Raw genomic sequence first — 23813 nt, 5'->3', positions numbered from 1 at the left:
TGAATTTGAGCCCGAAAAATTGCGCCCCCTATTCACCGCCCATTATGGTTTCTGGGGCTTTCCGAAATGGTGCTATGGGCGACGTAGTTCCTCACGGTTCAAAAGTTATGAGGTTTCCAAGTTTAAACTCGTTTTAGGCTAAAAAAAAATTAAAAAATAAAAAGGGGTGCAACACGAGGACTTCCCGGGAGGTCACCCATCCTAGTACTACTCTCGCCCAAGCACGCTTAACTGCGGAGTTCTGATGGGATCCGGTGCATTAGTGCTGGTATGATCGCACCCGTCAGTACATCACTCTCGTTTCTATATATCCTTTTCCCGGCCAATCCAAGTGTAAGGCCGTGGGGCCCACATGATTTTCTTGCCGTTTTGTTTCGAGCGAAAAAGTGCATCGAGGTTAACGGCGTTAAGAAAGCATCAAAAACACCTTGAGAATCCGCTTTCGATCTTTTTTACGTGCCATAACTTTCCGCAGCCCGTTTGAGGGTCAAAACGGCTGAATTTGAGCCCGAAAAATTGCGCCCCCTATTCACCGCCCATTATGGTTTCTGGGGCTTTCCGAAATGGTGCTATGGGCGACGTAGTTCCTCACGGTTCAAAAGTTATGAGGTTTCCAAGTTTAAACTCGTTTTAGGCTAAAAAAAAATTAAAAAATAAAAAGGGGTGCAACACGAGGACTTCCCGGGAGGTCACCCATCCTAGTACTACTCTCGCCCAAGCACGCTTAACTGCGGAGTTCTGATGGGATCCGGTGCATTAGTGCTGGTATGATCGCACCCGTCAGTACATCACTCTCGTTTCTATATATCCTTTTCCCGGCCAATCCAAGTGTAAGGCCGTGGGGCCCACATGATTTTCTTGCCGTTTTGTTTCGAGCGAAAAAGTGCATCGAGGTTAACGGCGTTAAGAAAGCATCAAAAACACCTTGAGAATCCGCTTTCGATCTTTTTTACGTGCCATAACTTTCCGCAGCCCGTTTGAGGGTCAAAACGGCTGAATTTGAGCCCGAAAAATTGCGCCCCCTATTCACCGCCCATTATGGTTTCTGGGGCTTTCCGAAATGGTGCTATGGGCGACGTAGTTCCTCACGGTTCAAAAGTTATGAGGTTTCCAAGTTTAAACTCGTTTTAGGCTAAAAAAAATTAAAAAATAAAAAGGGGTGCAACACGAGGACTTCCCGGGAGGTCACCCATCCTAGTACTACTCTCGCCCAAGCACGCTTAACTGCGGAGTTCTGATGGGATCCGGTGCATTAGTGCTGGTATGATCGCACCCGTCAGTACATCACTCTCGTTTCTATATATCCTTTTCCCGGCCAATCCAAGTGTAAGGCCGTGGGGCCCACATGATTTTCTTGCCGTTTTGTTTCGAGCGAAAAAGTGCATCGAGGTTAACGGCGTTAAGAAAGCATCAAAAACACCTTGAGAATCCGCTTTCGATCTTTTTTACGTGCCATAACTTTCCGCAGCCCGTTTGAGGGTCAAAACGGCTGAATTTGAGCCCGAAAAATTGCGCCCCCTATTCACCGCCCATTATGGTTTCTGGGGCTTTCCGAAATGGTGCTATGGGCGACGTAGTTCCTCACGGTTCAAAAGTTATGAGGTTTCCAAGTTTAAACTCGTTTTAGGCTAAAAAAAATTAAAAAATAAAAAGGGGTGCAACACGAGGACTTCCCGGGAGGTCACCCATCCTAGTACTACTCTCGCCCAAGCACGCTTAACTGCGGAGTTCTGATGGGATCCGGTGCATTAGTGCTGGTATGATCGCACCCGTCAGTACATCACTCTCGTTTCTATATATCCTTTTCCCGGCCAATCCAAGTGTAAGGCCGTGGGGCCCACATGATTTTCTTGCCGTTTTGTTTCGAGCGAAAAAGTGCATCGAGGTTAACGGCGTTAAGAAAGCATCAAAAACACCTTGAGAATCCGCTTTCGATCTTTTTTACGTGCCATAACTTTCCGCAGCCCGTTTGAGGGTCAAAACGGCTGAATTTGAGCCCGAAAAATTGCGCCCCCTATTCACCGCCCATTATGGTTTCTGGGGCTTTCCGAAATGGTGCTATGGGCGACGTAGTTCCTCACGGTTCAAAAGTTATGAGGTTTCCAAGTTTAAACTCGTTTTAGGCTAAAAAAAAATTAAAAAATAAAAAGGGGTGCAACACGAGGACTTCCCGGGAGGTCACCCATCCTAGTACTACTCTCGCCCAAGCACGCTTAACTGCGGAGTTCTGATGGGATCCGGTGCATTAGTGCTGGTATGATCGCACCCGTCAGTACATCACTCTCGTTTCTATATATCCTTTTCCCGGCCAATCCAAGTGTAAGGCCGTGGGGCCCACATGATTTTCTTGCCGTTTTGTTTCGAGCGAAAAAGTGCATCGAGGTTAACGGCGTTAAGAAAGCATCAAAAACACCTTGAGAATCCGCTTTCGATCTTTTTTACGTGCCATAACTTTCCGCAGCCCGTTTGAGGGTCAAAACGGCTGAATTTGAGCCCGAAAAATTGCGCCCCCTATTCACCGCCCATTATGGTTTCTGGGGCTTTCCGAAATGGTGCTATGGGCGACGTAGTTCCTCACGGTTCAAAAGTTATGAGGTTTCCAAGTTTAAACTCGTTTTAGGCTAAAAAAAAATTAAAAAATAAAAAGGGGTGCAACACGAGGACTTCCCGGGAGGTCACCCATCCTAGTACTACTCTCGCCCAAGCACGCTTAACTGCGGAGTTCTGATGGGATCCGGTGCATTAGTGCTGGTATGATCGCACCCGTCAGTACATCACTCTCGTTTCTATATATCCTTTTCCCGGCCAATCCAAGTGTAAGGCCGTGGGGCCCACATGATTTTCTTGCCGTTTTGTTTCGAGCGAAAAAGTGCATCGAGGTTAACGGCGTTAAGAAAGCATCAAAAACACCTTGAGAATCCGCTTTCGATCTTTTTTACGTGCCATAACTTTCCGCAGCCCGTTTGAGGGTCAAAACGGCTGAATTTGAGCCCGAAAAATTGCGCCCCCTATTCACCGCCCATTATGGTTTCTGGGGCTTTCCGAAATGGTGCTATGGGCGACGTAGTTCCTCACGGTTCAAAAGTTATGAGGTTTCCAAGTTTAAACTCGTTTTAGGCTAAAAAAAATTAAAAAATAAAAAGGGGTGCAACACGAGGACTTCCCGGGAGGTCACCCATCCTAGTACTACTCTCGCCCAAGCACGCTTAACTGCGGAGTTCTGATGGGATCCGGTGCATTAGTGCTGGTATGATCGCACCCGTCAGTACATCACTCTCGTTTCTATATATCCTTTTCCCGGCCAATCCAAGTGTAAGGCCGTGGGGCCCACATGATTTTCTTGCCGTTTTGTTTCGAGCGAAAAAGTGCATCGAGGTTAACGGCGTTAAGAAAGCATCAAAAACACCTTGAGAATCCGCTTTCGATCTTTTTTACGTGCCATAACTTTCCGCAGCCCGTTTGAGGGTCAAAACGGCTGAATTTGAGCCCGAAAAATTGCGCCCCCTATTCACCGCCCATTATGGTTTCTGGGGCTTTCCGAAATGGTGCTATGGGCGACGTAGTTCCTCACGGTTCAAAAGTTATGAGGTTTCCAAGTTTAAACTCGTTTTAGGCTAAAAAAAAATTAAAAAATAAAAAGGGGTGCAACACGAGGACTTCCCGGGAGGTCACCCATCCTAGTACTACTCTCGCCCAAGCACGCTTAACTGCGGAGTTCTGATGGGATCCGGTGCATTAGTGCTGGTATGATCGCACCCGTCAGTACATCACTCTCGTTTCTATATATCCTTTTCCCGGCCAATCCAAGTGTAAGGCCGTGGGGCCCACATGATTTTCTTGCCGTTTTGTTTCGAGCGAAAAAGTGCATCGAGGTTAACGGCGTTAAGAAAGCATCAAAAACACCTTGAGAATCCGCTTTCGATCTTTTTTACGTGCCATAACTTTCCGCAGCCCGTTTGAGGGTCAAAACGGCTGAATTTGAGCCCGAAAAATTGCGCCCCCTATTCACCGCCCATTATGGTTTCTGGGGCTTTCCGAAATGGTGCTATGGGCGACGTAGTTCCTCACGGTTCAAAAGTTATGAGGTTTCCAAGTTTAAACTCGTTTTAGGCTAAAAAAAATTAAAAAATAAAAAGGGGTGCAACACGAGGACTTCCCGGGAGGTCACCCATCCTAGTACTACTCTCGCCCAAGCACGCTTAACTGCGGAGTTCTGATGGGATCCGGTGCATTAGTGCTGGTATGATCGCACCCGTCAGTACATCACTCTCGTTTCTATATATCCTTTTCCCGGCCAATCCAAGTGTAAGGCCGTGGGGCCCACATGATTTTCTTGCCGTTTTGTTTCGAGCGAAAAAGTGCATCGAGGTTAACGGCGTTAAGAAAGCATCAAAAACACCTTGAGAATCCGCTTTCGATCTTTTTTACGTGCCATAACTTTCCGCAGCCCGTTTGAGGGTCAAAACGGCTGAATTTGAGCCCGAAAAATTGCGCCCCCTATTCACCGCCCATTATGGTTTCTGGGGCTTTCCGAAATGGTGCTATGGGCGACGTAGTTCCTCACGGTTCAAAAGTTATGAGGTTTCCAAGTTTAAACTCGTTTTAGGCTAAAAAAAAATTAAAAAATAAAAAGGGGTGCAACACGAGGACTTCCCGGGAGGTCACCCATCCTAGTACTACTCTCGCCCAAGCACGCTTAACTGCGGAGTTCTGATGGGATCCGGTGCATTAGTGCTGGTATGATCGCACCCGTCAGTACATCACTCTCGTTTCTATATATCCTTTTCCCGGCCAATCCAAGTGTAAGGCCGTGGGGCCCACATGATTTTCTTGCCGTTTTGTTTCGAGCGAAAAAGTGCATCGAGGTTAACGGCGTTAAGAAAGCATCAAAAACACCTTGAGAATCCGCTTTCGATCTTTTTTACGTGCCATAACTTTCCGCAGCCCGTTTGAGGGTCAAAACGGCTGAATTTGAGCCCGAAAAATTGCGCCCCCTATTCACCGCCCATTATGGTTTCTGGGGCTTTCCGAAATGGTGCTATGGGCGACGTAGTTCCTCACGGTTCAAAAGTTATGAGGTTTCCAAGTTTAAACTCGTTTTAGGCTAAAAAAAAATTAAAAAATAAAAAGGGGTGCAACACGAGGACTTCCCGGGAGGTCACCCATCCTAGTACTACTCTCGCCCAAGCACGCTTAACTGCGGAGTTCTGATGGGATCCGGTGCATTAGTGCTGGTATGATCGCACCCGTCAGTACATCACTCTCGTTTCTATATATCCTTTTCCCGGCCAATCCAAGTGTAAGGCCGTGGGGCCCACATGATTTTCTTGCCGTTTTGTTTCGAGCGAAAAAGTGCATCGAGGTTAACGGCGTTAAGAAAGCATCAAAAACACCTTGAGAATCCGCTTTCGATCTTTTTTACGTGCCATAACTTTCCGCAGCCCGTTTGAGGGTCAAAACGGCTGAATTTGAGCCCGAAAAATTGCGCCCCCTATTCACCGCCCATTATGGTTTCTGGGGCTTTCCGAAATGGTGCTATGGGCGACGTAGTTCCTCACGGTTCAAAAGTTATGAGGTTTCCAAGTTTAAACTCGTTTTAGGCTAAAAAAAAATTAAAAAATAAAAAGGGGTGCAACACGAGGACTTCCCGGGAGGTCACCCATCCTAGTACTACTCTCGCCCAAGCACGCTTAACTGCGGAGTTCTGATGGGATCCGGTGCATTAGTGCTGGTATGATCGCACCCGTCAGTACATCACTCTCGTTTCTATATATCCTTTTCCCGGCCAATCCAAGTGTAAGGCCGTGGGGCCCACATGATTTTCTTGCCGTTTTGTTTCGAGCGAAAAAGTGCATCGAGGTTAACGGCGTTAAGAAAGCATCAAAAACACCTTGAGAATCCGCTTTCGATCTTTTTTACGTGCCATAACTTTCCGCAGCCCGTTTGAGGGTCAAAACGGCTGAATTTGAGCCCGAAAAATTGCGCCCCCTATTCACCGCCCATTATGGTTTCTGGGGCTTTCCGAAATGGTGCTATGGGCGACGTAGTTCCTCACGGTTCAAAAGTTATGAGGTTTCCAAGTTTAAACTCGTTTTAGGCTAAAAAAAATTAAAAAATAAAAAGGGGTGCAACACGAGGACTTCCCGGGAGGTCACCCATCCTAGTACTACTCTCGCCCAAGCACGCTTAACTGCGGAGTTCTGATGGGATCCGGTGCATTAGTGCTGGTATGATCGCACCCGTCAGTACATCACTCTCGTTTCTATATATCCTTTTCCCGGCCAATCCAAGTGTAAGGCCGTGGGGCCCACATGATTTTCTTGCCGTTTTGTTTCGAGCGAAAAAGTGCATCGAGGTTAACGGCGTTAAGAAAGCATCAAAAACACCTTGAGAATCCGCTTTCGATCTTTTTTACGTGCCATAACTTTCCGCAGCCCGTTTGAGGGTCAAAACGGCTGAATTTGAGCCCGAAAAATTGCGCCCCCTATTCACCGCCCATTATGGTTTCTGGGGCTTTCCGAAATGGTGCTATGGGCGACGTAGTTCCTCACGGTTCAAAAGTTATGAGGTTTCCAAGTTTAAACTCGTTTTAGGCTAAAAAAAAATTAAAAAATAAAAAGGGGTGCAACACGAGGACTTCCCGGGAGGTCACCCATCCTAGTACTACTCTCGCCCAAGCACGCTTAACTGCGGAGTTCTGATGGGATCCGGTGCATTAGTGCTGGTATGATCGCACCCGTCAGTACATCACTCTCGTTTCTATATATCCTTTTCCCGGCCAATCCAAGTGTAAGGCCGTGGGGCCCACATGATTTTCTTGCCGTTTTGTTTCGAGCGAAAAAGTGCATCGAGGTTAACGGCGTTAAGAAAGCATCAAAAACACCTTGAGAATCCGCTTTCGATCTTTTTTACGTGCCATAACTTTCCGCAGCCCGTTTGAGGGTCAAAACGGCTGAATTTGAGCCCGAAAAATTGCGCCCCCTATTCACCGCCCATTATGGTTTCTGGGGCTTTCCGAAATGGTGCTATGGGCGACGTAGTTCCTCACGGTTCAAAAGTTATGAGGTTTCCAAGTTTAAACTCGTTTTAGGCTAAAAAAAATTAAAAAATAAAAAGGGGTGCAACACGAGGACTTCCCGGGAGGTCACCCATCCTAGTACTACTCTCGCCCAAGCACGCTTAACTGCGGAGTTCTGATGGGATCCGGTGCATTAGTGCTGGTATGATCGCACCCGTCAGTACATCACTCTCGTTTCTATATATCCTTTTCCCGGCCAATCCAAGTGTAAGGCCGTGGGGCCCACATGATTTTCTTGCCGTTTTGTTTCGAGCGAAAAAGTGCATCGAGGTTAACGGCGTTAAGAAAGCATCAAAAACACCTTGAGAATCCGCTTTCGATCTTTTTTACGTGCCATAACTTTCCGCAGCCCGTTTGAGGGTCAAAACGGCTGAATTTGAGCCCGAAAAATTGCGCCCCCTATTCACCGCCCATTATGGTTTCTGGGGCTTTCCGAAATGGTGCTATGGGCGACGTAGTTCCTCACGGTTCAAAAGTTATGAGGTTTCCAAGTTTAAACTCGTTTTAGGCTAAAAAAAAATTAAAAAATAAAAAGGGGTGCAACACGAGGACTTCCCGGGAGGTCACCCATCCTAGTACTACTCTCGCCCAAGCACGCTTAACTGCGGAGTTCTGATGGGATCCGGTGCATTAGTGCTGGTATGATCGCACCCGTCAGTACATCACTCTCGTTTCTATATATCCTTTTCCCGGCCAATCCAAGTGTAAGGCCGTGGGGCCCACATGATTTTCTTGCCGTTTTGTTTCGAGCGAAAAAGTGCATCGAGGTTAACGGCGTTAAGAAAGCATCAAAAACACCTTGAGAATCCGCTTTCGATCTTTTTTACGTGCCATAACTTTCCGCAGCCCGTTTGAGGGTCAAAACGGCTGAATTTGAGCCCGAAAAATTGCGCCCCCTATTCACCGCCCATTATGGTTTCTGGGGCTTTCCGAAATGGTGCTATGGGCGACGTAGTTCCTCACGGTTCAAAAGTTATGAGGTTTCCAAGTTTAAACTCGTTTTAGGCTAAAAAAAAATTAAAAAATAAAAAGGGGTGCAACACGAGGACTTCCCGGGAGGTCACCCATCCTAGTACTACTCTCGCCCAAGCACGCTTAACTGCGGAGTTCTGATGGGATCCGGTGCATTAGTGCTGGTATGATCGCACCCGTCAGTACATCACTCTCGTTTCTATATATCCTTTTCCCGGCCAATCCAAGTGTAAGGCCGTGGGGCCCACATGATTTTCTTGCCGTTTTGTTTCGAGCGAAAAAGTGCATCGAGGTTAACGGCGTTAAGAAAGCATCAAAAACACCTTGAGAATCCGCTTTCGATCTTTTTTACGTGCCATAACTTTCCGCAGCCCGTTTGAGGGTCAAAACGGCTGAATTTGAGCCCGAAAAATTGCGCCCCCTATTCACCGCCCATTATGGTTTCTGGGGCTTTCCGAAATGGTGCTATGGGCGACGTAGTTCCTCACGGTTCAAAAGTTATGAGGTTTCCAAGTTTAAACTCGTTTTAGGCTAAAAAAAAATTAAAAAATAAAAAGGGGTGCAACACGAGGACTTCCCGGGAGGTCACCCATCCTAGTACTACTCTCGCCCAAGCACGCTTAACTGCGGAGTTCTGATGGGATCCGGTGCATTAGTGCTGGTATGATCGCACCCGTCAGTACATCACTCTCGTTTCTATATATCCTTTTCCCGGCCAATCCAAGTGTAAGGCCGTGGGGCCCACATGATTTTCTTGCCGTTTTGTTTCGAGCGAAAAAGTGCATCGAGGTTAACGGCGTTAAGAAAGCATCAAAAACACCTTGAGAATCCGCTTTCGATCTTTTTTACGTGCCATAACTTTCCGCAGCCCGTTTGAGGGTCAAAACGGCTGAATTTGAGCCCGAAAAATTGCGCCCCCTATTCACCGCCCATTATGGTTTCTGGGGCTTTCCGAAATGGTGCTATGGGCGACGTAGTTCCTCACGGTTCAAAAGTTATGAGGTTTCCAAGTTTAAACTCGTTTTAGGCTAAAAAAAAATTAAAAAATAAAAAGGGGTGCAACACGAGGACTTCCCGGGAGGTCACCCATCCTAGTACTACTCTCGCCCAAGCACGCTTAACTGCGGAGTTCTGATGGGATCCGGTGCATTAGTGCTGGTATGATCGCACCCGTCAGTACATCACTCTCGTTTCTATATATCCTTTTCCCGGCCAATCCAAGTGTAAGGCCGTGGGGCCCACATGATTTTCTTGCCGTTTTGTTTCGAGCGAAAAAGTGCATCGAGGTTAACGGCGTTAAGAAAGCATCAAAAACACCTTGAGAATCCGCTTTCGATCTTTTTTACGTGCCATAACTTTCCGCAGCCCGTTTGAGGGTCAAAACGGCTGAATTTGAGCCCGAAAAATTGCGCCCCCTATTCACCGCCCATTATGGTTTCTGGGGCTTTCCGAAATGGTGCTATGGGCGACGTAGTTCCTCACGGTTCAAAAGTTATGAGGTTTCCAAGTTTAAACTCGTTTTAGGCTAAAAAAAAATTAAAAAATAAAAAGGGGTGCAACACGAGGACTTCCCGGGAGGTCACCCATCCTAGTACTACTCTCGCCCAAGCACGCTTAACTGCGGAGTTCTGATGGGATCCGGTGCATTAGTGCTGGTATGATCGCACCCGTCAGTACATCACTCTCGTTTCTATATATCCTTTTCCCGGCCAATCCAAGTGTAAGGCCGTGGGGCCCACATGATTTTCTTGCCGTTTTGTTTCGAGCGAAAAAGTGCATCGAGGTTAACGGCGTTAAGAAAGCATCAAAAACACCTTGAGAATCCGCTTTCGATCTTTTTTACGTGCCATAACTTTCCGCAGCCCGTTTGAGGGTCAAAACGGCTGAATTTGAGCCCGAAAAATTGCGCCCCCTATTCACCGCCCATTATGGTTTCTGGGGCTTTCCGAAATGGTGCTATGGGCGACGTAGTTCCTCACGGTTCAAAAGTTATGAGGTTTCCAAGTTTAAACTCGTTTTAGGCTAAAAAAAAATTAAAAAATAAAAAGGGGTGCAACACGAGGACTTCCCGGGAGGTCACCCATCCTAGTACTACTCTCGCCCAAGCACGCTTAACTGCGGAGTTCTGATGGGATCCGGTGCATTAGTGCTGGTATGATCGCACCCGTCAGTACATCACTCTCGTTTCTATATATCCTTTTCCCGGCCAATCCAAGTGTAAGGCCGTGGGGCCCACATGATTTTCTTGCCGTTTTGTTTCGAGCGAAAAAGTGCATCGAGGTTAACGGCGTTAAGAAAGCATCAAAAACACCTTGAGAATCCGCTTTCGATCTTTTTTACGTGCCATAACTTTCCGCAGCCCGTTTGAGGGTCAAAACGGCTGAATTTGAGCCCGAAAAATTGCGCCCCCTATTCACCGCCCATTATGGTTTCTGGGGCTTTCCGAAATGGTGCTATGGGCGACGTAGTTCCTCACGGTTCAAAAGTTATGAGGTTTCCAAGTTTAAACTCGTTTTAGGCTAAAAAAAAATTAAAAAATAAAAAGGGGTGCAACACGAGGACTTCCCGGGAGGTCACCCATCCTAGTACTACTCTCGCCCAAGCACGCTTAACTGCGGAGTTCTGATGGGATCCGGTGCATTAGTGCTGGTATGATCGCACCCGTCAGTACATCACTCTCGTTTCTATATATCCTTTTCCCGGCCAATCCAAGTGTAAGGCCGTGGGGCCCACATGATTTTCTTGCCGTTTTGTTTCGAGCGAAAAAGTGCATCGAGGTTAACGGCGTTAAGAAAGCATCAAAAACACCTTGAGAATCCGCTTTCGATCTTTTTTACGTGCCATAACTTTCCGCAGCCCGTTTGAGGGTCAAAACGGCTGAATTTGAGCCCGAAAAATTGCGCCCCCTATTCACCGCCCATTATGGTTTCTGGGGCTTTCCGAAATGGTGCTATGGGCGACGTAGTTCCTCACGGTTCAAAAGTTATGAGGTTTCCAAGTTTAAACTCGTTTTAGGCTAAAAAAAAATTAAAAAATAAAAAGGGGTGCAACACGAGGACTTCCCGGGAGGTCACCCATCCTAGTACTACTCTCGCCCAAGCACGCTTAACTGCGGAGTTCTGATGGGATCCGGTGCATTAGTGCTGGTATGATCGCACCCGTCAGTACATCACTCTCGTTTCTATATATCCTTTTCCCGGCCAATCCAAGTGTAAGGCCGTGGGGCCCACATGATTTTCTTGCCGTTTTGTTTCGAGCGAAAAAGTGCATCGAGGTTAACGGCGTTAAGAAAGCATCAAAAACACCTTGAGAATCCGCTTTCGATCTTTTTTACGTGCCATAACTTTCCGCAGCCCGTTTGAGGGTCAAAACGGCTGAATTTGAGCCCGAAAAATTGCGCCCCCTATTCACCGCCCATTATGGTTTCTGGGGCTTTCCGAAATGGTGCTATGGGCGACGTAGTTCCTCACGGTTCAAAAGTTATGAGGTTTCCAAGTTTAAACTCGTTTTAGGCTAAAAAAAAATTAAAAAATAAAAAGGGGTGCAACACGAGGACTTCCCGGGAGGTCACCCATCCTAGTACTACTCTCGCCCAAGCACGCTTAACTGCGGAGTTCTGATGGGATCCGGTGCATTAGTGCTGGTATGATCGCACCCGTCAGTACATCACTCTCGTTTCTATATATCCTTTTCCCGGCCAATCCAAGTGTAAGGCCGTGGGGCCCACATGATTTTCTTGCCGTTTTGTTTCGAGCGAAAAAGTGCATCGAGGTTAACGGCGTTAAGAAAGCATCAAAAACACCTTGAGAATCCGCTTTCGATCTTTTTTACGTGCCATAACTTTCCGCAGCCCGTTTGAGGGTCAAAACGGCTGAATTTGAGCCCGAAAAATTGCGCCCCCTATTCACCGCCCATTATGGTTTCTGGGGCTTTCCGAAATGGTGCTATGGGCGACGTAGTTCCTCACGGTTCAAAAGTTATGAGGTTTCCAAGTTTAAACTCGTTTTAGGCTAAAAAAAAATTAAAAAATAAAAAGGGGTGCAACACGAGGACTTCCCGGGAGGTCACCCATCCTAGTACTACTCTCGCCCAAGCACGCTTAACTGCGGAGTTCTGATGGGATCCGGTGCATTAGTGCTGGTATGATCGCACCCGTCAGTACATCACTCTCGTTTCTATATATCCTTTTCCCGGCCAATCCAAGTGTAAGGCCGTGGGGCCCACATGATTTTCTTGCCGTTTTGTTTCGAGCGAAAAAGTGCATCGAGGTTAACGGCGTTAAGAAAGCATCAAAAACACCTTGAGAATCCGCTTTCGATCTTTTTTACGTGCCATAACTTTCCGCAGCCCGTTTGAGGGTCAAAACGGCTGAATTTGAGCCCGAAAAATTGCGCCCCCTATTCACCGCCCATTATGGTTTCTGGGGCTTTCCGAAATGGTGCTATGGGCGACGTAGTTCCTCACGGTTCAAAAGTTATGAGGTTTCCAAGTTTAAACTCGTTTTAGGCTAAAAAAAAATTAAAAAATAAAAAGGGGTGCAACACGAGGACTTCCCGGGAGGTCACCCATCCTAGTACTACTCTCGCCCAAGCACGCTTAACTGCGGAGTTCTGATGGGATCCGGTGCATTAGTGCTGGTATGATCGCACCCGTCAGTACATCACTCTCGTTTCTATATATCCTTTTCCCGGCCAATCCAAGTGTAAGGCCGTGGGGCCCACATGATTTTCTTGCCGTTTTGTTTCGAGCGAAAAAGTGCATCGAGGTTAACGGCGTTAAGAAAGCATCAAAAACACCTTGAGAATCCGCTTTCGATCTTTTTTACGTGCCATAACTTTCCGCAGCCCGTTTGAGGGTCAAAACGGCTGAATTTGAGCCCGAAAAATTGCGCCCCCTATTCACCGCCCATTATGGTTTCTGGGGCTTTCCGAAATGGTGCTATGGGCGACGTAGTTCCTCACGGTTCAAAAGTTATGAGGTTTCCAAGTTTAAACTCGTTTTAGGCTAAAAAAAAATTAAAAAATAAAAAGGGGTGCAACACGAGGACTTCCCGGGAGGTCACCCATCCTAGTACTACTCTCGCCCAAGCACGCTTAACTGCGGAGTTCTGATGGGATCCGGTGCATTAGTGCTGGTATGATCGCACCCGTCAGTACATCACTCTCGTTTCTATATATCCTTTTCCCGGCCAATCCAAGTGTAAGGCCGTGGGGCCCACATGATTTTCTTGCCGTTTTGTTTCGAGCGAAAAAGTGCATCGAGGTTAACGGCGTTAAGAAAGCATCAAAAACACCTTGAGAATCCGCTTTCGATCTTTTTTACGTGCCATAACTTTCCGCAGCCCGTTTGAGGGTCAAAACGGCTGAATTTGAGCCCGAAAAATTGCGCCCCCTATTCACCGCCCATTATGGTTTCTGGGGCTTTCCGAAATGGTGCTATGGGCGACGTAGTTCCTCACGGTTCAAAAGTTATGAGGTTTCCAAGTTTAAACTCGTTTTAGGCTAAAAAAAAATTAAAAAATAAAAAGGGGTGCAACACGAGGACTTCCCGGGAGGTCACCCATCCTAGTACTACTCTCGCCCAAGCACGCTTAACTGCGGAGTTCTGATGGGATCCGGTGCATTAGTGCTGGTATGATCGCACCCGTCAGTACATCACTCTCGTTTCTATATATCCTTTTCCCGGCCAATCCAAGTGTAAGGCCGTGGGGCCCACATGATTTTCTTGCCGTTTTGTTTCGAGCGAAAAAGTGCATCGAGGTTAACGGCGTTAAGAAAGCATCAAAAACACCTTGAGAATCCGCTTTCGATCTTTTTTACGTGCCATAACTTTCCGCAGCCCGTTTGAGGGTCAAAACGGCTGAATTTGAGCCCGAAAAATTGCGCCCCCTATTCACCGCCCATTATGGTTTCTGGGGCTTTCCGAAATGGTGCTATGGGCGACGTAGTTCCTCACGGTTCAAAAGTTATGAGGTTTCCAAGTTTAAACTCGTTTTAGGCTAAAAAAAAATTAAAAAATAAAAAGGGGTGCAACACGAGGACTTCCCGGGAGGTCACCCATCCTAGTACTACTCTCGCCCAAGCACGCTTAACTGCGGAGTTCTGATGGGATCCGGTGCATTAGTGCTGGTATGATCGCACCCGTCAGTACATCACTCTCGTTTCTATATATCCTTTTCCCGGCCAATCCAAGTGTAAGGCCGTGGGGCCCACATGATTTTCTTGCCGTTTTGTTTCGAGCGAAAAAGTGCATCGAGGTTAACGGCGTTAAGAAAGCATCAAAAACACCTTGAGAATCCGCTTTCGATCTTTTTTACGTGCCATAACTTTCCGCAGCCCGTTTGAGGGTCAAAACGGCTGAATTTGAGCCCGAAAAATTGCGCCCCCTATTCACCGCCCATTATGGTTTCTGGGGCTTTCCGAAATGGTGCTATGGGCGACGTAGTTCCTCACGGTTCAAAAGTTATGAGGTTTCCAAGTTTAAACTCGTTTTAGGCTAAAAAAAATTAAAAAATAAAAAGGGGTGCAACACGAGGACTTCCCGGGAGGTCACCCATCCTAGTACTACTCTCGCCCAAGCACGCTTAACTGCGGAGTTCTGATGGGATCCGGTGCATTAGTGCTGGTATGATCGCACCCGTCAGTACATCACTCTCGTTTCTATATATCCTTTTCCCGGCCAATCCAAGTGTAAGGCCGTGGGGCCCACATGATTTTCTTGCCGTTTTGTTTCGAGCGAAAAAGTGCATCGAGGTTAACGGCGTTAAGAAAGCATCAAAAACACCTTGAGAATCCGCTTTCGATCTTTTTTACGTGCCATAACTTTCCGCAGCCCGTTTGAGGGTCAAAACGGCTGAATTTGAGCCCGAAAAATTGCGCCCCCTATTCACCGCCCATTATGGTTTCTGGGGCTTTCCGAAATGGTGCTATGGGCGACGTAGTTCCTCACGGTTCAAAAGTTATGAGGTTTCCAAGTTTAAACTCGTTTTAGGCTAAAAAAAAATTAAAAAATAAAAAGGGGTGCAACACGAGGACTTCCCGGGAGGTCACCCATCCTAGTACTACTCTCGCCCAAGCACGCTTAACTGCGGAGTTCTGATGGGATCCGGTGCATTAGTGCTGGTATGATCGCACCCGTCAGTACATCACTCTCGTTTCTATATATCCTTTTCCCGGCCAATCCAAGTGTAAGGCCGTGGGGCCCACATGATTTTCTTGCCGTTTTGTTTCGAGCGAAAAAGTGCATCGAGGTTAACGGCGTTAAGAAAGCATCAAAAACACCTTGAGAATCCGCTTTCGATCTTTTTTACGTGCCATAACTTTCCGCAGCCCGTTTGAGGGTCAAAACGGCTGAATTTGAGCCCGAAAAATTGCGCCCCCTATTCACCGCCCATTATGGTTTCTGGGGCTTTCCGAAATGGTGCTATGGGCGACGTAGTTCCTCACGGTTCAAAAGTTATGAGGTTTCCAAGTTTAAACTCGTTTTAGGCTAAAAAAAAATTAAAAAATAAAAAGGGGTGCAACACGAGGACTTCCCGGGAGGTCACCCATCCTAGTACTACTCTCGCCCAAGCACGCTTAACTGCGGAGTTCTGATGGGATCCGGTGCATTAGTGCTGGTATGATCGCACCCGTCAGTACATCACTCTCGTTTCTATATATCCTTTTCCCGGCCAATCCAAGTGTAAGGCCGTGGGGCCCACATGATTTTCTTGCCGTTTTGTTTCGAGCGAAAAAGTGCATCGAGGTTAACGGCGTTAAGAAAGCATCAAAAACACCTTGAGAATCCGCTTTCGATCTTTTTTACGTGCCATAACTTTCCGCAGCCCGTTTGAGGGTCAAAACGGCTGAATTTGAGCCCGAAAAATTGCGCCCCCTATTCACCGCCCATTATGGTTTCTGGGGCTTTCCGAAATGGTGCTATGGGCGACGTAGTTCCTCACGGTTCAAAAGTTATGAGGTTTCCAAGTTTAAACTCGTTTTAGGCTAAAAAAAATTAAAAAATAAAAAGGGGTGCAACACGAGGACTTCCCGGGAGGTCACCCATCCTAGTACTACTCTCGCCCAAGCACGCTTAACTGCGGAGTTCTGATGGGATCCGGTGCATTAGTGCTGGTATGATCGCACCCGTCAGTACATCACTCTCGTTTCTATATATCCTTTTCCCGGCCAATCCAAGTGTAAGGCCGTGGGGCCCACATGATTTTCTTGCCGTTTTGTTTCGAGCGAAAAAGTGCATCGAGGTTAACGGCGTTAAGAAAGCATCAAAAACACCTTGAGAATCCGCTTTCGATCTTTTTTACGTGCCATAACTTTCCGCAGCCCGTTTGAGGGTCAAAACGGCTGAATTTGAGCCCGAAAAATTGCGCCCCCTATTCACCGCCCATTATGGTTTCTGGGGCTTTCCGAAATGGTGCTATGGGCGACGTAGTTCCTCACGGTTCAAAAGTTATGAGGTTTCCAAGTTTAAACTCGTTTTAGGCTAAAAAAAAATTAAAAAATAAAAAGGGGTGCAACACGAGGACTTCCCGGGAGGTCACCCATCCTAGTACTACTCTCGCCCAAGCACGCTTAACTGCGGAGTTCTGATGGGATCCGGTGCATTAGTGCTGGTATGATCGCACCCGTCAGTACATCACTCTCGTTTCTATATATCCTTTTCCCGGCCAATCCAAGTGTAAGGCCGTGGGGCCCACATGATTTTCTTGCCGTTTTGTTTCGAGCGAAAAAGTGCATCGAGGTTAACGGCGTTAAGAAAGCATCAAAAACACCTTGAGAATCCGCTTTCGATCTTTTTTACGTGCCATAACTTTCCGCAGCCCGTTTGAGGGTCAAAACGGCTGAATTTGAGCCCGAAAAATTGCGCCCCCTATTCACCGCCCATTATGGTTTCTGGGGCTTTCCGAAATGGTGCTATGGGCGACGTAGTTCCTCACGGTTCAAAAGTTATGAGGTTTCCAAGTTTAAACTCGTTTTAGGCTAAAAAAAAATTAAAAAATAAAAAGGGGTGCAACACGAGGACTTCCCGGGAGGTCACCCATCCTAGTACTACTCTCGCCCAAGCACGCTTAACTGCGGAGTTCTGATGGGATCCGGTGCATTAGTGCTGGTATGATCGCACCCGTCAGTACATCACTCTCGTTTCTATATATCCTTTTCCCGGCCAATCCAAGTGTAAGGCCGTGGGGCCCACATGATTTTCTTGCCGTTTTGTTTCGAGCGAAAAAGTGCATCGAGGTTAACGGCGTTAAGAAAGCATCAAAAACACCTTGAGAATCCGCTTTCGATCTTTTTTACGTGCCATAACTTTCCGCAGCCCGTTTGAGGGTCAAAACGGCTGAATTTGAGCCCGAAAAATTGCGCCCCCTATTCACCGCCCATTATGGTTTCTGGGGCTTTCCGAAATGGTGCTATGGGCGACGTAGTTCCTCACGGTTCAAAAGTTATGAGGTTTCCAAGTTTAAACTCGTTTTAGGCTAAAAAAAAATTAAAAAATAAAAAGGGGTGCAACACGAGGACTTCCCGGGAGGTCACCCATCCTAGTACTACTCTCGCCCAAGCACGCTTAACTGCGGAGTTCTGATGGGATCCGGTGCATTAGTGCTGGTATGATCGCACCCGTCAGTACATCACTCTCGTTTCTATATATCCTTTTCCCGGCCAATCCAAGTGTAAGGCCGTGGGGCCCACATGATTTTCTTGCCGTTTTGTTTCGAGCGAAAAAGTGCATCGAGGTTAACGGCGTTAAGAAAGCATCAAAAACACCTTGAGAATCCGCTTTCGATCTTTTTTACGTGCCATAACTTTCCGCAGCCCGTTTGAGGGTCAAAACGGCTGAATTTGAGCCCGAAAAATTGCGCCCCCTATTCACCGCCCATTATGGTTTCTGGGGCTTTCCGAAATGGTGCTATGGGCGACGTAGTTCCTCACGGTTCAAAAGTTATGAGGTTTCCAAGTTTAAACTCGTTTTAGGCTAAAAAAAAATTAAAAAATAAAAAGGGGTGCAACACGAGGACTTCCCGGGAGGTCACCCATCCTAGTACTACTCTCGCCCAAGCACGCTTAACTGCGGAGTTCTGATGGGATCCGGTGCATTAGTGCTGGTATGATCGCACCCGTCAGTACATCACTCTCGTTTCTATATATCCTTTTCCCGGCCAATCCAAGTGTAAGGCCGTGGGGCCCACATGATTTTCTTGCCGTTTTGTTTCGAGCGAAAAAGTGCATCGAGGTTAACGGCGTTAAGAAAGCATCAAAAACACCTTGAGAATCCGCTTTCGATCTTTTTTACGTGCCATAACTTTCCGCAGCCCGTTTGAGGGTCAAAACGGCTGAATTTGAGCCCGAAAAATTGCGCCCCCTATTCACCGCCCATTATGGTTTCTGGGGCTTTCCGAAATGGTGCTATGGGCGACGTAGTTCCTCACGGTTCAAAAGTTATGAGGTTTCCAAGTTTAAACTCGTTTTAGGCTAAAAAAAAATTAAAAAATAAAAAGGGGTGCAACACGAGGACTTCCCGGGAGGTCACCCATCCTAGTACTACTCTCGCCCAAGCACGCTTAACTGCGGAGTTCTGATGGGATCCGGTGCATTAGTGCTGGTATGATCGCACCCGTCAGTACATCACTCTCGTTTCTATATATCCTTTTCCCGGCCAATCCAAGTGTAAGGCCGTGGGGCCCACATGATTTTCTTGCCGTTTTGTTTCGAGCGAAAAAGTGCATCGAGGTTAACGGCGTTAAGAAAGCATCAAAAACACCTTGAGAATCCGCTTTCGATCTTTTTTACGTGCCATAACTTTCCGCAGCCCGTTTGAGGGTCAAAACGGCTGAATTTGAGCCCGAAAAATTGCGCCCCCTATTCACCGCCCATTATGGTTTCTGGGGCTTTCCGAAATGGTGCTATGGGCGACGTAGTTCCTCACGGTTCAAAAGTTATGAGGTTTCCAAGTTTAAACTCGTTTTAGGCTAAAAAAAAATTAAAAAATAAAAAGGGGTGCAACACGAGGACTTCCCGGGAGGTCACCCATCCTAGTACTACTCTCGCCCAAGCACGCTTAACTGCGGAGTTCTGATGGGATCCGGTGCATTAGTGCTGGTATGATCGCACCCGTCAGTACATCACTCTCGTTTCTATATATCCTTTTCCCGGCCAATCCAAGTGTAAGGCCGTGGGGCCCACATGATTTTCTTGCCGTTTTGTTTCGAGCGAAAAAGTGCATCGAGGTTAACGGCGTTAAGAAAGCATCAAAAACACCTTGAGAATCCGCTTTCGATCTTTTTTACGTGCCATAACTTTCCGCAGCCCGTTTGAGGGTCAAAACGGCTGAATTTGAGCCCGAAAAATTGCGCCCCCTATTCACCGCCCATTATGGTTTCTGGGGCTTTCCGAAATGGTGCTATGGGCGACGTAGTTCCTCACGGTTCAAAAGTTATGAGGTTTCCAAGTTTAAACTCGTTTTAGGCTAAAAAAAAATTAAAAAATAAAAAGGGGTGCAACACGAGGACTTCCCGGGAGGTCACCCATCCTAGTACTACTCTCGCCCAAGCACGCTTAACTGCGGAGTTCTGATGGGATCCGGTGCATTAGTGCTGGTATGATCGCACCCGTCAGTACATCACTCTCGTTTCTATATATCCTTTTCCCGGCCAATCCAAGTGTAAGGCCGTGGGGCCCACATGATTTTCTTGCCGTTTTGTTTCGAGCGAAAAAGTGCATCGAGGTTAACGGCGTTAAGAAAGCATCAAAAACACCTTGAGAATCCGCTTTCGATCTTTTTTACGTGCCATAACTTTCCGCAGCCCGTTTGAGGGTCAAAACGGCTGAATTTGAGCCCGAAAAATTGCGCCCCCTATTCACCGCCCATTATGGTTTCTGGGGCTTTCCGAAATGGTGCTATGGGCGACGTAGTTCCTCACGGTTCAAAAGTTATGAGGTTTCCAAGTTTAAACTCGTTTTAGGCTAAAAAAAATTAAAAAATAAAAAGGGGTGCAACACGAGGACTTCCCGGGAGGTCACCCATCCTAGTACTACTCTCGCCCAAGCACGCTTAACTGCGGAGTTCTGATGGGATCCGGTGCATTAGTGCTGGTATGATCGCACCCGTCAGTACATCACTCTCGTTTCTATATATCCTTTTCCCGGCCAATCCAAGTGTAAGGCCGTGGGGCCCACATGATTTTCTTGCCGTTTTGTTTCGAGCGAAAAAGTGCATCGAGGTTAACGGCGTTAAGAAAGCATCAAAAACACCTTGAGAATCCGCTTTCGATCTTTTTTACGTGCCATAACTTTCCGCAGCCCGTTTGAGGGTCAAAACGGCTGAATTTGAGCCCGAAAAATTGCGCCCCCTATTCACCGCCCATTATGGTTTCTGGGGCTTTCCGAAATGGTGCTATGGGCGACGTAGTTCCTCACGGTTCAAAAGTTATGAGGTTTCCAAGTTTAAACTCGTTTTAGGCTAAAAAAAAATTAAAAAATAAAAAGGGGTGCAACACGAGGACTTCCCGGGAGGTCACCCATCCTAGTACTACTCTCGCCCAAGCACGCTTAACTGCGGAGTTCTGATGGGATCCGGTGCATTAGTGCTGGTATGATCGCACCCGTCAGTACATCACTCTCGTTTCTATATATCCTTTTCCCGGCCAATCCAAGTGTAAGGCCGTGGGGCCCACATGATTTTCTTGCCGTTTTGTTTCGAGCGAAAAAGTGCATCGAGGTTAACGGCGTTAAGAAAGCATCAAAAACACCTTGAGAATCCGCTTTCGATCTTTTTTACGTGCCATAACTTTCCGCAGCCCGTTTGAGGGTCAAAACGGCTGAATTTGAGCCCGAAAAATTGCGCCCCCTATTCACCGCCCATTATGGTTTCTGGGGCTTTCCGAAATGGTGCTATGGGCGACGTAGTTCCTCACGGTTCAAAAGTTATGAGGTTTCCAAGTTTAAACTCGTTTTAGGCTAAAAAAAAATTAAAAAATAAAAAGGGGTGCAACACGAGGACTTCCCGGGAGGTCACCCATCCTAGTACTACTCTCGCCCAAGCACGCTTAACTGCGGAGTTCTGATGGGATCCGGTGCATTAGTGCTGGTATGATCGCACCCGTCAGTACATCACTCTCGTTTCTATATATCCTTTTCCCGGCCAATCCAAGTGTAAGGCCGTGGGGCCCACATGATTTTCTTGCCGTTTTGTTTCGAGCGAAAAAGTGCATCGAGGTTAACGGCGTTAAGAAAGCATCAAAAACACCTTGAGAATCCGCTTTCGATCTTTTTTACGTGCCATAACTTTCCGCAGCCCGTTTGAGGGTCAAAACGGCTGAATTTGAGCCCGAAAAATTGCGCCCCCTATTCACCGCCCATTATGGTTTCTGGGGCTTTCCGAAATGGTGCTATGGGCGACGTAGTTCCTCACGGTTCAAAAGTTATGAGGTTTCCAAGTTTAAACTCGTTTTAGGCTAAAAAAAAATTAAAAAATAAAAAGGGGTGCAACACGAGGACTTCCCGGGAGGTCACCCATCCTAGTACTACTCTCGCCCAAGCACGCTTAACTGCGGAGTTCTGATGGGATCCGGTGCATTAGTGCTGGTATGATCGCACCCGTCAGTACATCACTCTCGTTTCTATATATCCTTTTCCCGGCCAATCCAAGTGTAAGGCCGTGGGGCCCACATGATTTTCTTGCCGTTTTGTTTCGAGCGAAAAAGTGCATCGAGGTTAACGGCGTTAAGAAAGCATCAAAAACACCTTGAGAATCCGCTTTCGATCTTTTTTACGTGCCATAACTTTCCGCAGCCCGTTTGAGGGTCAAAACGGCTGAATTTGAGCCCGAAAAATTGCGCCCCCTATTCACCGCCCATTATGGTTTCTGGGGCTTTCCGAAATGGTGCTATGGGCGACGTAGTTCCTCACGGTTCAAAAGTTATGAGGTTTCCAAGTTTAAACTCGTTTTAGGCTAAAAAAAAATTAAAAAATAAAAAGGGGTGCAACACGAGGACTTCCCGGGAGGTCACCCATCCTAGTACTACTCTCGCCCAAGCACGCTTAACTGCGGAGTTCTGATGGGATCCGGTGCATTAGTGCTGGTATGATCGCACCCGTCAGTACATCACTCTCGTTTCTATATATCCTTTTCCCGGCCAATCCAAGTGTAAGGCCGTGGGGCCCACATGATTTTCTTGCCGTTTTGTTTCGAGCGAAAAAGTGCATCGAGGTTAACGGCGTTAAGAAAGCATCAAAAACACCTTGAGAATCCGCTTTCGATCTTTTTTACGTGCCATAACTTTCCGCAGCCCGTTTGAGGGTCAAAACGGCTGAATTTGAGCCCGAAAAATTGCGCCCCCTATTCACCGCCCATTATGGTTTCTGGGGCTTTCCGAAATGGTGCTATGGGCGACGTAGTTCCTCACGGTTCAAAAGTTATGAGGTTTCCAAGTTTAAACTCGTTTTAGGCTAAAAAAAAATTAAAAAATAAAAAGGGGTGCAACACGAGGACTTCCCGGGAGGTCACCCATCCTAGTACTACTCTCGCCCAAGCACGCTTAACTGCGGAGTTCTGATGGGATCCGGTGCATTAGTGCTGGTATGATCGCACCCGTCAGTACATCACTCTCGTTTCTATATATCCTTTTCCCGGCCAATCCAAGTGTAAGGCCGTGGGGCCCACATGATTTTCTTGCCGTTTTGTTTCGAGCGAAAAAGTGCATCGAGGTTAACGGCGTTAAGAAAGCATCAAAAACACCTTGAGAATCCGCTTTCGATCTTTTTTACGTGCCATAACTTTCCGCAGCCCGTTTGAGGGTCAAAACGGCTGAATTTGAGCCCGAAAAATTGCGCCCCCTATTCACCGCCCATTATGGTTTCTGGGGCTTTCCGAAATGGTGCTATGGGCGACGTAGTTCCTCACGGTTCAAAAGTTATGAGGTTTCCAAGTTTAAACTCGTTTTAGGCTAAAAAAAAATTAAAAAATAAAAAGGGGTGCAACACGAGGACTTCCCGGGAGGTCACCCATCCTAGTACTACTCTCGCCCAAGCACGCTTAACTGCGGAGTTCTGATGGGATCCGGTGCATTAGTGCTGGTATGATCGCACCCGTCAGTACATCACTCTCGTTTCTATATATCCTTTTCCCGGCCAATCCAAGTGTAAGGCCGTGGGGCCCACATGATTTTCTTGCCGTTTTGTTTCGAGCGAAAAAGTGCATCGAGGTTAACGGCGTTAAGAAAGCATCAAAAACACCTTGAGAATCCGCTTTCGATCTTTTTTACGTGCCATAACTTTCCGCAGCCCGTTTGAGGGTCAAAACGGCTGAATTTGAGCCCGAAAAATTGCGCCCCCTATTCACCGCCCATTATGGTTTCTGGGGCTTTCCGAAATGGTGCTATGGGCGACGTAGTTCCTCACGGTTCAAAAGTTATGAGGTTTCCAAGTTTAAACTCGTTTTAGGCTAAAAAAAAATTAAAAAATAAAAAGGGGTGCAACACGAGGACTTCCCGGGAGGTCACCCATCCTAGTACTACTCTCGCCCAAGCACGCTTAACTGCGGAGTTCTGATGGGATCCGGTGCATTAGTGCTGGTATGATCGCACCCGTCAGTACATCACTCTCGTTTCTATATATCCTTTTCCCGGCCAATCCAAGTGTAAGGCCGTGGGGCCCACATGATTTTCTTGCCGTTTTGTTTCGAGCGAAAAAGTGCATCGAGGTTAACGGCGTTAAGAAAGCATCAAAAACACCTTGAGAATCCGCTTTCGATCTTTTTTACGTGCCAT

General features: G+C 47.1%; 48 non-coding genes across 48 annotated transcripts; all 48 read right to left on the bottom strand.

Moving 5' to 3' along the window:
- Window positions 1-163: 163 nt before the first annotated feature.
- On the bottom strand, window positions 164-282 carry LOC125606191. Its single transcript, XR_007337608.1, has one exon. It is a non-coding gene; the product is annotated as a 5S ribosomal RNA (ribosomal RNA).
- Window positions 283-660: 378 nt separating this feature from the next.
- LOC125606190 lies at window positions 661-779 on the bottom strand. The gene has a single exon (XR_007337607.1). It is a non-coding gene; the product is annotated as a 5S ribosomal RNA (ribosomal RNA).
- A 377-nt stretch (window positions 780-1156) lies between these two features.
- On the bottom strand, window positions 1157-1275 carry LOC125606189. The gene has a single exon (XR_007337606.1). It is a non-coding gene; the product is annotated as a 5S ribosomal RNA (ribosomal RNA).
- Window positions 1276-1652: 377 nt separating this feature from the next.
- Window positions 1653-1771, bottom strand: LOC125606188. Its single transcript, XR_007337605.1, has one exon. It is a non-coding gene; the product is annotated as a 5S ribosomal RNA (ribosomal RNA).
- Window positions 1772-2149: 378 nt separating this feature from the next.
- Window positions 2150-2268, bottom strand: LOC125606187. The gene has a single exon (XR_007337604.1). It is a non-coding gene; the product is annotated as a 5S ribosomal RNA (ribosomal RNA).
- A 378-nt stretch (window positions 2269-2646) lies between these two features.
- On the bottom strand, window positions 2647-2765 carry LOC125606185. Its single transcript, XR_007337602.1, has one exon. It is a non-coding gene; the product is annotated as a 5S ribosomal RNA (ribosomal RNA).
- A 377-nt stretch (window positions 2766-3142) lies between these two features.
- On the bottom strand, window positions 3143-3261 carry LOC125606184. The gene has a single exon (XR_007337601.1). It is a non-coding gene; the product is annotated as a 5S ribosomal RNA (ribosomal RNA).
- Window positions 3262-3639: 378 nt separating this feature from the next.
- On the bottom strand, window positions 3640-3758 carry LOC125606183. The gene has a single exon (XR_007337600.1). It is a non-coding gene; the product is annotated as a 5S ribosomal RNA (ribosomal RNA).
- A 377-nt stretch (window positions 3759-4135) lies between these two features.
- Window positions 4136-4254, bottom strand: LOC125606182. The gene has a single exon (XR_007337599.1). It is a non-coding gene; the product is annotated as a 5S ribosomal RNA (ribosomal RNA).
- Window positions 4255-4632: 378 nt separating this feature from the next.
- LOC125606181 lies at window positions 4633-4751 on the bottom strand. The gene has a single exon (XR_007337598.1). It is a non-coding gene; the product is annotated as a 5S ribosomal RNA (ribosomal RNA).
- A 378-nt stretch (window positions 4752-5129) lies between these two features.
- LOC125606180 lies at window positions 5130-5248 on the bottom strand. Its single transcript, XR_007337597.1, has one exon. It is a non-coding gene; the product is annotated as a 5S ribosomal RNA (ribosomal RNA).
- A 378-nt stretch (window positions 5249-5626) lies between these two features.
- Window positions 5627-5745, bottom strand: LOC125606179. Its single transcript, XR_007337596.1, has one exon. It is a non-coding gene; the product is annotated as a 5S ribosomal RNA (ribosomal RNA).
- A 377-nt stretch (window positions 5746-6122) lies between these two features.
- LOC125606178 lies at window positions 6123-6241 on the bottom strand. The gene has a single exon (XR_007337595.1). It is a non-coding gene; the product is annotated as a 5S ribosomal RNA (ribosomal RNA).
- Window positions 6242-6619: 378 nt separating this feature from the next.
- LOC125606177 lies at window positions 6620-6738 on the bottom strand. The gene has a single exon (XR_007337594.1). It is a non-coding gene; the product is annotated as a 5S ribosomal RNA (ribosomal RNA).
- Window positions 6739-7115: 377 nt separating this feature from the next.
- LOC125606176 lies at window positions 7116-7234 on the bottom strand. The gene has a single exon (XR_007337593.1). It is a non-coding gene; the product is annotated as a 5S ribosomal RNA (ribosomal RNA).
- A 378-nt stretch (window positions 7235-7612) lies between these two features.
- On the bottom strand, window positions 7613-7731 carry LOC125606174. The gene has a single exon (XR_007337591.1). It is a non-coding gene; the product is annotated as a 5S ribosomal RNA (ribosomal RNA).
- Window positions 7732-8109: 378 nt separating this feature from the next.
- Window positions 8110-8228, bottom strand: LOC125606173. The gene has a single exon (XR_007337590.1). It is a non-coding gene; the product is annotated as a 5S ribosomal RNA (ribosomal RNA).
- Window positions 8229-8606: 378 nt separating this feature from the next.
- LOC125606172 lies at window positions 8607-8725 on the bottom strand. Its single transcript, XR_007337589.1, has one exon. It is a non-coding gene; the product is annotated as a 5S ribosomal RNA (ribosomal RNA).
- A 378-nt stretch (window positions 8726-9103) lies between these two features.
- LOC125606171 lies at window positions 9104-9222 on the bottom strand. Its single transcript, XR_007337588.1, has one exon. It is a non-coding gene; the product is annotated as a 5S ribosomal RNA (ribosomal RNA).
- Window positions 9223-9600: 378 nt separating this feature from the next.
- Window positions 9601-9719, bottom strand: LOC125606170. The gene has a single exon (XR_007337587.1). It is a non-coding gene; the product is annotated as a 5S ribosomal RNA (ribosomal RNA).
- A 378-nt stretch (window positions 9720-10097) lies between these two features.
- Window positions 10098-10216, bottom strand: LOC125606169. The gene has a single exon (XR_007337586.1). It is a non-coding gene; the product is annotated as a 5S ribosomal RNA (ribosomal RNA).
- Window positions 10217-10594: 378 nt separating this feature from the next.
- Window positions 10595-10713, bottom strand: LOC125606168. Its single transcript, XR_007337585.1, has one exon. It is a non-coding gene; the product is annotated as a 5S ribosomal RNA (ribosomal RNA).
- Window positions 10714-11091: 378 nt separating this feature from the next.
- LOC125606167 lies at window positions 11092-11210 on the bottom strand. Its single transcript, XR_007337584.1, has one exon. It is a non-coding gene; the product is annotated as a 5S ribosomal RNA (ribosomal RNA).
- Window positions 11211-11588: 378 nt separating this feature from the next.
- LOC125606166 lies at window positions 11589-11707 on the bottom strand. The gene has a single exon (XR_007337583.1). It is a non-coding gene; the product is annotated as a 5S ribosomal RNA (ribosomal RNA).
- Window positions 11708-12085: 378 nt separating this feature from the next.
- LOC125606165 lies at window positions 12086-12204 on the bottom strand. Its single transcript, XR_007337582.1, has one exon. It is a non-coding gene; the product is annotated as a 5S ribosomal RNA (ribosomal RNA).
- A 378-nt stretch (window positions 12205-12582) lies between these two features.
- On the bottom strand, window positions 12583-12701 carry LOC125606163. The gene has a single exon (XR_007337580.1). It is a non-coding gene; the product is annotated as a 5S ribosomal RNA (ribosomal RNA).
- A 378-nt stretch (window positions 12702-13079) lies between these two features.
- LOC125606162 lies at window positions 13080-13198 on the bottom strand. The gene has a single exon (XR_007337579.1). It is a non-coding gene; the product is annotated as a 5S ribosomal RNA (ribosomal RNA).
- A 378-nt stretch (window positions 13199-13576) lies between these two features.
- LOC125606161 lies at window positions 13577-13695 on the bottom strand. Its single transcript, XR_007337578.1, has one exon. It is a non-coding gene; the product is annotated as a 5S ribosomal RNA (ribosomal RNA).
- Window positions 13696-14073: 378 nt separating this feature from the next.
- LOC125606160 lies at window positions 14074-14192 on the bottom strand. Its single transcript, XR_007337577.1, has one exon. It is a non-coding gene; the product is annotated as a 5S ribosomal RNA (ribosomal RNA).
- A 377-nt stretch (window positions 14193-14569) lies between these two features.
- Window positions 14570-14688, bottom strand: LOC125606159. Its single transcript, XR_007337576.1, has one exon. It is a non-coding gene; the product is annotated as a 5S ribosomal RNA (ribosomal RNA).
- A 378-nt stretch (window positions 14689-15066) lies between these two features.
- On the bottom strand, window positions 15067-15185 carry LOC125606158. The gene has a single exon (XR_007337575.1). It is a non-coding gene; the product is annotated as a 5S ribosomal RNA (ribosomal RNA).
- A 378-nt stretch (window positions 15186-15563) lies between these two features.
- On the bottom strand, window positions 15564-15682 carry LOC125606157. Its single transcript, XR_007337574.1, has one exon. It is a non-coding gene; the product is annotated as a 5S ribosomal RNA (ribosomal RNA).
- Window positions 15683-16059: 377 nt separating this feature from the next.
- On the bottom strand, window positions 16060-16178 carry LOC125606156. Its single transcript, XR_007337573.1, has one exon. It is a non-coding gene; the product is annotated as a 5S ribosomal RNA (ribosomal RNA).
- Window positions 16179-16556: 378 nt separating this feature from the next.
- LOC125606155 lies at window positions 16557-16675 on the bottom strand. The gene has a single exon (XR_007337572.1). It is a non-coding gene; the product is annotated as a 5S ribosomal RNA (ribosomal RNA).
- A 378-nt stretch (window positions 16676-17053) lies between these two features.
- On the bottom strand, window positions 17054-17172 carry LOC125606154. Its single transcript, XR_007337571.1, has one exon. It is a non-coding gene; the product is annotated as a 5S ribosomal RNA (ribosomal RNA).
- Window positions 17173-17550: 378 nt separating this feature from the next.
- Window positions 17551-17669, bottom strand: LOC125606152. The gene has a single exon (XR_007337569.1). It is a non-coding gene; the product is annotated as a 5S ribosomal RNA (ribosomal RNA).
- Window positions 17670-18047: 378 nt separating this feature from the next.
- LOC125606151 lies at window positions 18048-18166 on the bottom strand. The gene has a single exon (XR_007337568.1). It is a non-coding gene; the product is annotated as a 5S ribosomal RNA (ribosomal RNA).
- A 378-nt stretch (window positions 18167-18544) lies between these two features.
- Window positions 18545-18663, bottom strand: LOC125606150. Its single transcript, XR_007337567.1, has one exon. It is a non-coding gene; the product is annotated as a 5S ribosomal RNA (ribosomal RNA).
- Window positions 18664-19041: 378 nt separating this feature from the next.
- On the bottom strand, window positions 19042-19160 carry LOC125606149. The gene has a single exon (XR_007337566.1). It is a non-coding gene; the product is annotated as a 5S ribosomal RNA (ribosomal RNA).
- Window positions 19161-19538: 378 nt separating this feature from the next.
- Window positions 19539-19657, bottom strand: LOC125606148. The gene has a single exon (XR_007337565.1). It is a non-coding gene; the product is annotated as a 5S ribosomal RNA (ribosomal RNA).
- A 377-nt stretch (window positions 19658-20034) lies between these two features.
- Window positions 20035-20153, bottom strand: LOC125606147. Its single transcript, XR_007337564.1, has one exon. It is a non-coding gene; the product is annotated as a 5S ribosomal RNA (ribosomal RNA).
- A 378-nt stretch (window positions 20154-20531) lies between these two features.
- LOC125606146 lies at window positions 20532-20650 on the bottom strand. Its single transcript, XR_007337563.1, has one exon. It is a non-coding gene; the product is annotated as a 5S ribosomal RNA (ribosomal RNA).
- Window positions 20651-21028: 378 nt separating this feature from the next.
- Window positions 21029-21147, bottom strand: LOC125606145. Its single transcript, XR_007337562.1, has one exon. It is a non-coding gene; the product is annotated as a 5S ribosomal RNA (ribosomal RNA).
- Window positions 21148-21525: 378 nt separating this feature from the next.
- Window positions 21526-21644, bottom strand: LOC125606144. Its single transcript, XR_007337561.1, has one exon. It is a non-coding gene; the product is annotated as a 5S ribosomal RNA (ribosomal RNA).
- Window positions 21645-22022: 378 nt separating this feature from the next.
- LOC125606143 lies at window positions 22023-22141 on the bottom strand. The gene has a single exon (XR_007337560.1). It is a non-coding gene; the product is annotated as a 5S ribosomal RNA (ribosomal RNA).
- A 378-nt stretch (window positions 22142-22519) lies between these two features.
- Window positions 22520-22638, bottom strand: LOC125606141. The gene has a single exon (XR_007337558.1). It is a non-coding gene; the product is annotated as a 5S ribosomal RNA (ribosomal RNA).
- A 378-nt stretch (window positions 22639-23016) lies between these two features.
- Window positions 23017-23135, bottom strand: LOC125606140. The gene has a single exon (XR_007337557.1). It is a non-coding gene; the product is annotated as a 5S ribosomal RNA (ribosomal RNA).
- A 378-nt stretch (window positions 23136-23513) lies between these two features.
- LOC125606139 lies at window positions 23514-23632 on the bottom strand. Its single transcript, XR_007337556.1, has one exon. It is a non-coding gene; the product is annotated as a 5S ribosomal RNA (ribosomal RNA).
- Between the last annotated feature and the right edge of the window lie 181 nt (window positions 23633-23813).

The sequence above is a fragment of the Brassica napus genome, unplaced genomic scaffold (assembly GCF_020379485.1).
Source record: "Brassica napus cultivar Da-Ae unplaced genomic scaffold, Da-Ae ScsIHWf_830;HRSCAF=1184, whole genome shotgun sequence".
NCBI lineage: Eukaryota > Viridiplantae > Streptophyta > Magnoliopsida > Brassicales > Brassicaceae > Brassica > Brassica napus.
Note: the sequence above shows the minus strand (reverse complement) of the source record. Positions and strands in the feature narration are given on the sequence as shown.